The sequence below is a fragment of the Medicago sativa genome, chromosome 7, assembly GCF_051527215.1.
Source record: "Medicago sativa cultivar Bolivia chromosome 7, Bolivia_mono, whole genome shotgun sequence".
NCBI classification, from domain to species: domain Eukaryota; kingdom Viridiplantae; phylum Streptophyta; class Magnoliopsida; order Fabales; family Fabaceae; genus Medicago; species Medicago sativa.
The window spans coordinates 19,923,239-19,931,846 of NC_140755.1; the positions used below are offsets into that span (position 1 = coordinate 19,923,239).

The window sequence follows — 8,608 nt, forward strand, 5'->3', positions numbered from 1 at the left end:
TTAACGCTTATTTCTCGGCTTTTCCTTCAATTACTTGCAAAGCAAGCAACAAAAAGTGCTTAAAATATAACATGAATTTAACACTTTTATGACACTTATCATGTAGCACTATTTGATACTTCATTGATGAAAATGGTAGATGAAAGGTGTGTGAAGAGGGAGTACATGACCTCAATCATGAATGGGAAAATGACTACAACATGAGACACAAGAACTATAATCCTAGAAAGGGTATTTATATATGATTGGTTGAATGTGAACGTATTTATGACAATGTGAATGTATTTATGACCGTCTGAACATATTTATTATAATATTAAATATATATTTTTTGAAATGAATATTAAATAATTATATTACTTTATTTACACGTACCAAAATATAAGGAAAATAAGTTTAAAAAGTCAATGTATTTAATCAAAAAGTTTGACTAAATGTATTTGACTTTAAAGATCATACACCCTCCGGTCATTAATATAAACAAAAATCCACTTTTTAGATACATTCAATTAATGATGTATGTGGTCTTTATTATATGCTACATACATCATTAATTGAATGTATCTAAAAAGTGGACTTTTGCTTATATTAGTGACCGGAGGGTGTATTTGCTTATAATGGTAAAGATTACTAAAAGGGAAGTGTTAAAATGAAAATAGTTAGTTAGTATGTTGAAAGTTTTCTTTTGTCAGGTTGGCTTCTGCAGCCTTTCGTGAATTTGGACGGATTTATGGTTTTATGGAACACAGTTGAATCTGTCAGAGCTGTGCTCCTTGATGCCGAGGAGAAACAGAAACAAAATCATAGTGTGCAAAACTGGATAAAAAGACTCAAAGATGATGTGCTTTATCCTGCTGATAATTTGTTAGATGAATTTATTATTGAAGATATGAGACTCAAAGCGGATGAAACTCCTAAGAAAAAAATTGATACAATGATGGTGAAGTAAAAAAGGTTTTTGAGAAGAGTATGTGGGTATGTATCTCTAATAACTTTGATGTCAAAACTATTGTGAAGAAAATGTTGGAGTTATTAACCAAGAGCAAAGTTGACGATAAATTATCATTGGAAAACTTGCAAAATATGCTTCGTGACAATTTAAATGGAAAAAGATACTTGCTAGTCCTTGATGACATTTGGAGCGAGAGTTGTGAAAAATGGGCTCAATTAAGGACTTATTGTCATCAAGACAGTAAGGTTATAGTGACAACTCCTACTAAAATTGTGGCACAAACAATGGGCGTAGTGTCCCGTATGTTTTGAAGGGTTTGACTCCAGAAGAATCTTGGGATTTGTTGAAGAACATCATTATTACAAATGGGGATGAGACCAAAGGAGTGAATAAAACTTTTGAATCAATTGGTAAGAAGATAGCAGAAAAGTGCAGCGGTTTTCCACTAGCAATCAGAACACTAGGAGGCCTTTTACAAGGTAAAAGTGAAGAGAGAGAATGGATGGATGTTTTACAAGGTGACTTTTGGAAATTATGTGAAGACGAAGATAGCATTATGCCGGTGTTGAAACTGAGTTACCAAAGCTTGTCTCCTTAAATGAGACAATGTTTTGCTTACTGCTCTTTGTACCCTAAGGATATGGAAATAGAGAAGAATGAGTTGATTCAACTGTGGAAGGCACAAGGTTATCTTGACTGTTCTGCAGAAAAACAGCTCATGGAAGATATCGGTAATCAATTAGTAAACCTTTTCTTGAAGAAGTCACTTTTCCAAGATGCAAAAATTGATGTTTTTGGTAATGTACATCGGTTCAGAATACATGATTTAATACATGACCTTGCAATGCAAGTAGCCGGCAATGATTGTCGTTACTTGGATAGTGAGACAACAAGACTTGTAGGAAGTCCCGTGCATGTAATGGTGAAAAGTGATGCTATAGGTTTGTTAGAGTCATTGGATGCAGGCAAGTTGCGAACTTTAATTTTGCTTACCAACATTTCGGAGAATTGGAACGAGAAGGAAGTATATGTTATTTTAAAATTCAAATACTTACGCTTCTTAAAGATATCATGTTGTTCTTTATGTAAGGTGTGTGAATCAATTGGAAAATTGAAGCATTTAAGATATCTTAATTTATGGCGTTGCAGAGATTTGGGAAGCATTTCTAAATCCAAAAGTAATTTTGTTTGCCTACAGACACTAATATTGAGGCAGTGTAACGAAGTTAAGTTCTATGCAAAAGGTGGATCAAAATTAATTAATTTGAGATATCTTGATGTTAAATTTTTAAAAGCCTCCGAAGAGAAGAAGCTAACATCTGGAATTGAAAGATTGGGTGTGTGGTGGTGGAATAAGGGTGTTGTTTTTGTAAACTGGTTTTCTTTGCTAACAAATGTTGTTATAATCTCTCTACATCAGTGTCGAGGTTTACAATATCTCCCACCATTGGAACGTCTTCCATTCTTTCATTTAAATTCGCTTGATGAATTGGAGTATATATATTATGAAAAGCTCCTTTTGCGTGAGATATTCTTTCCGTCTTTAGAGAGGCTCCTTTTGTGTAAGTGCAAAAAGTTGAGGGGATGGTGGAGGATGGGAGATGATGTCAATGACAATGATACTGACAACTCGTCAAAATCACATAATCTCTCTGTCCCTTCGTTTCCTCGTTGTTTTTCGTATTTATCAATCAATGATTGTGAAATGTTGACTTGCAATGCCTAATTTTCCAAACCTTGACAAGGCATTGACACTGATTGATTGTAATTTGGAGACGTTGGAAGCAACAATAAACATGGTTGGTTCAAAATGTTTGATTGAATCCACTCTTCTTTCCATGTTAAAATCCATGATCCTTGATGGAGTTCAACTGGATGTGAAAAAATACCCGAAGGATTGGGTGCAAAATCTGACTTCTCTCGAGCATCTTGTTTTTATGAAGCTTCCAAGTCGAACATTTCAGGAAATAGAAATTTGGTATAAGGACGACCTCAACTATCTTCCCTCCTTGCAAAGTATTGAAGTTTCATATTGTTCCGATCTAAAGTCATTGCTAGATTGGATTTGCAACCTCTCGTCACTTCAGCACATCACCATTAAAGACTGTCAAAATTTGGCTTCGTTGCCCAAAAGAATGTCTCGTCTAGCCATCGTACAGACCCTAGAAATCATTGAGTGCCCCCTCTTACTTGAAGAATGTGAGATACAAACAAGTGCAACATGGCCCAAAATTGCTCACATCCCAAACATAATCTTAAAGAGATATGCATTTCTCTAAAAGAGGTACCGATATCGTCTTAAAACCGCTGATAATGTTATTTGCTTTCTGTTGATTGATTTTCTTGATTTCCAAAAAATAAATGGATTTCATTCTTTGTAAATGGCTTCTCTGGAAAGGTACCAATGTCCTAGCTTATTGATTTTCTTTCTAACCTTCAAAATGTCTTATCAATCTAAAACATGTAAAATAGACTAAGGTTTCTTTGTTTTTGATCCATATATGTTGCCATCTTACAATCTTCAGGTCAAATTTTTAATTTCTTTCAAATATTCTTTTTTGAAAAGGTTTTTGAACCCAGTTAATAGCATGTTGTAAAATATTTTTAATTTTTAATTTCTTTCAAATAATCTTGGAATTTTGTTCGTCTCAAGTATAATTTAAATTTTTGTTGTTAAACCGATTTATCTCACCAAATTCTCACGAACATGTGGTTTAGAATAGATTATTTCCATCATTTTCATTTCTTTCTCTTGAAATAGTTGATGAAGCTAGTGTATCTCAATAGTTCCTTAGAGTAGACGAACAAAAATCTTGGTCAAAAAAATTCCCTTGTTCATATACATTTTTCAACACCCTTTTTGCATCTCTAACTCTTCCCCTTTTTCATAAACATCCATTGAAGGTGACTAAGTTTGATGAAAAATTAAATATTGAAGAACACAATCGTCCAGCATAACTCCATTGTATAGCTAAATCAACATTTAAGTGATTTTCTACGTCTTCGTTTTTTTATGTTTGTGAATCCTTCGTTCTCGTACGCAAACTCGTTAACGTATTCGTAGATCCTCTTTTCTTTCGTATTCTCTCTTTTCTCCATACCAAAGATTCCATTGCCACCAGCATTCTTTCAAGTCTACGAATACTGTTGTTTATGTTCAATCTTATATTGAGTTACCTTACTGCTGGATAAACATGCTTTTAATAAAAACTAGTTACAAACCCCGTGCGAAAGCACGGGGTTCAGTAACGTATTTGACAAAATATTATATTGGAAGGATAGATTGCGAAATGACAGATAATTATAAATCATAATACAATATTTAGAGTACTCTTGCATTATGGATTACAAAATTAAATCTTCAAAATGGCTTGATCACGAGTAACAAATGAAAACATATTTAGTCAGCGGTAGAAACACTTTTCCAATAATAATTGATATCTATCTATAAACCAATGAAAACCCTATTACCAAAGCTACCTGATTTATATCATTTTGACTTTCAGCTTCAACATATATAAATCATTTCACATGATCTACAACAAAGGCAGATATTAACTGCAATTTAGTATCCAGTTCTTTCAGGTGAACAAACTTCTGCATCAGACAGATAGCTGAAAGCCTCTCTACCTAATTTATATCATTTTGTGTTTTAGCTTCAACATATATAAATGTTTTCACATGATCTACAGCAAATGTCAATGGATACCCATGGATACGGATAATATGATACATGTCCCCGCCCCGTTGGATAAATATGATACCCATGCCCGCCCCGTATCCTCGTGGGTACCCACTATACTGGTACCCGATGGTATTGAGGTATCCATGGGTACCCATGGAGTTTTGAATTTATTTATTTTTTGGTACAAATAATAACTTTTTTTGATTACCAAAAAACTTCAACTTTTAAACATCCATACATAATCCACTCAAAATTTCATAAATCATACATAATTCATAGAAAATTCATGATTCTTATATAATTTATATGTTTTATGATGTGAATGAAGTGGAAACGGTGAACTTAATAAGATGAATTAAAAAAATTTAAAATAAAAATAGGTTATTATTGAGGATTTTTAGGTGGGCGGTAAAATTTTCTTCAATAAGGTACCAACTTTAAGTAATAAGATATGATATATAAAGATATATTAGTAATTTACTTAATTTATTATCGGGTATGGGTACCCGTGGGTATGGATACAATCCAATCCGTGTCTGTGTCCATATAATAATGGGTAGTCAAATACCCATTTATTATACCCGTGGATACCCGTTTAGCTACCCGCTCCATACCCGTGACAGATTTTACCCACGGGTACCCATGGGCATGGGTATTTTTGCCACCCCTAGCAAAGGCAGATATTAACTGCAATTTAGTACCACGTATATAAATCCCTTCACATGATCTACAACAAAGGTAGATATTAACTACAATTTAGTATCCAGTCCTTTCAGGTGAACAAACTTCTGAATCAGACAGATAGTTGAATGCCTCTCTACTTGATTTATATCATTTTGCCTTTCAATTCAACGTATATAAATCATTTCACATGATCTACACCAAAGGCAGATATTAACTGCAATTTAGTATCGAGTCCTTTCATGTGAATTATAGGCACTTTTAAAAAACTTATTTTAAAGGAGAGATGTTCAAATTACGGAATATTACCATTCTTCGTAAATTTGAGAATGAAGGTCGCATAATCCAAATATTTGTGATGCATGGTCTAAGGCATGGGGTTCAGTAACGTATTTTGTAAAAAAAATTGTTCCGAAGGAAAAATGAACAAATTAATGAATATTGCACAAAAATTATAAATCTTTATCAAAATATTTATGAAAGCTTTATCAAGAGCAGAAAAACATCATAAATTACATATTAGTTAAAATTATAAAAGTGAGCGCTACTGTCATAGAGTTACCAAAAATGGATTAATACCAATATTTACATGACACAAAATGAACGAAAGAAACACATTAAACTCTTTAGCGTCTTGTGTAGGAACTTGATTATTAGTAATTTGACCGTTAAAAAATAAAAAATCTCTTTGACGTCAAAAAAGTAATATCAACTGAGCAATATTCAGCCTCTTCACATATGCTTAGTAATATTCACTCTGGAAGATTACATTGAAAGGATAGATGGTAAAATGACGGATAATTGTGTATCATTGTAATATGTCAAAATATAAACCTTAAAAACCATGAACCATCAACTTAGTTTTAAATAGTTAAAAATAAAAAATTGTAAAATAGTTAAAAGTTTTTAAAAATATAAAAATTGGAAAATAGTTAAAAAAAAATTGGTGAGGTATCACTCAACCAAGCAACACTAAAAAAATTATATGCATTAGCGTAACAAAAAAAGACAGACGGACATAAAATATTACTCTATACGTTAATGTGTGTATATATTCGCGAGGTTGAAGAAATGAGATAAAAAATATTTGGGATCATTAAATGACAACGTGAATAAAAATATTTGTGAGATTGTGATGATTAAACGATATTGAAATTAAATATATAAGTGATAAAAAGATAATAAAATTCCTTTGAAAAAAAGGTAATAAAATTAAATGGAACCTCCTTAAAAAATTAATGGAACGGTTAAAAAAAATAAAGTTAAATGGAAGAAAAAAAACATATTGAAATATAATATTAAAAAATAAAGAAAAGGTTCTCAGCGTGAGTTGAAAAGAGGTGCTTGTGAAATAAATTGTCAAGAAGTAGTTTTTTAGTAACATTCAACAGCTTCTGGTCAAAGCTCATTCCATTCAATTTTATGCTTTCAAAAAAGTACTTTTTTTAGTAAGTACTTAATTGATATTGTATTCGGTCTAACTTCTCCTTAAAAATGTAGAGAAGTTTTAAAAAAGTCGGGTCAAACGATTCCTTAATCTCCCACAACGGCAATGTAGAAGCAACTGAATTTGGGAGGAAAAATTGAAAAATAGCTAAAAATATAAAAATTGGAAAATAATTAAAAGTTATTAAAATATAAAAATTAGAAAATAATTTAAAAAATTGATTAGGGGCAAAAATGGAAATTCATAGGCCAGCCCTAAAAAAAAAACTTCCAATAATTAATTTACCAAAATGCCCCTCCTAGGGGCAAAATGGTAAATTCGATGGACATTTATTTTCATATTAGTTATAGATTAGTGGAGGATCGATGATGATTTTATTATAAAATAATTATAAAATAAGATTTACAGCTTTTATTTGTAATGTTATTATTTGGTAACCTTTTCTTTGCATTGAAAACCAATCTACTCATAGTCTTAATGTTTTTTTAACCGCACCTTAAATAAATAAAGGGTCATGTTAACTTGTGCCCTTAGGACACATGTTAAGGAACCTAAAAAGGGTAATTTTGCATTGGAAAACATAACATTTTAGCTTTTTTGAAATTGAATGCACGACTTTTGATGCATATATTTCTATAATTAGTTCCTTAAAATGTGCCCTTGAGGGCACAAGTTAACATTTGCCATAAATTAATTGGTTTAATGTATGAAATTTTTTTTGATCAAGTAACAAATGTTTTTAGTACCGATTCATATTTTGGCTATAAAAATATGATATACTTTGACACCAATGGAGATCAGAATAAAATATAAGATGTTTATGGTTGCTTTAAAAATATTGTAGCGAGTGATAAAGAAAAGGATACCGAGCAGTATTGGTAGTATTGAGGGTGTTGGTTTTGTGAGTTCTCTTTGTGTAGACAGTATTCATACTCAAGTTTGGGAGGGCTGTTTTATCCTAGAGATGACAAGGCAAGAAAGAACTGTTGCACCATTAAAATAAAACGGAAAAACATCTTAAATAAAGTGACATTGTCCACGACTCAACTCAAATTTTTTATCTAACGAATTACTTTGGTGTTCAACTTTGATTTTTTTACAAAAATAATTTCAGGTCTTCGATAGATGCAACAACAATTTCAAGAGTTTAAGAATTGTTCGAACAGTTTCTCATCACAACTGAATAATAGTGGTGGAATTCATAAATTATGCATCAAATATAGTTGAACATTCATCCAATTTTAACAAGCATTGACTATATCATTATATGCACCATTGCTGGCACCAAAATTTAATCACCATTTCACACTTTTAGTTTGGCACTTTCTCTCATCTATCACATTTTTAGAAGTTACTCTTGTTTTTTGTATGCTACACTTTAAACCTTTTTATCTCAGTAAAGACAAGCTTCAATGGTCTCCACCTCTTACACACAATAACTGTATCACGGTTGAAGACGTGAAATATTTCAATAACAACGAGCGTAACTCGAATTTACTCCTTAATTTTATTGATGACGCAACTCAAATTTTATCTTTAATTTCATTGGTGAGGATAAAATAATCAAATCTAAGATCCAATGTGATTAAATATGATATTATGTTAAGAGGATATGGCATACTGCACGTTGTTTTCATCACTTATATTATTGATCGCTATACATAGGCTTAGATATTATTGGTGATGATTTCAAGGTTGTAATAATGGATTGCAAAATGACATTTAGGTGGAATAGAAGGAGCAACATTGAGAATCACCAATATGGTAAATAGTGAGATCATAATAACCAACACATATTTGTATATTATAGGAGATAGGAGACAAGAACACATATCTGTCTCCC

The 8,608-nt window shown here is 31.7% G+C and overlaps 1 pseudogene; it reads left to right on the forward strand.

Moving 5' to 3' along the window:
• The first annotated feature begins 930 nt into the window (after nt 1-930).
• On the forward strand, nt 931-3,468 carry LOC146904889 (putative disease resistance protein At3g14460; annotated as a pseudogene).
• Nucleotides 3,469-8,608: the final 5,140 nt, after the last annotated feature.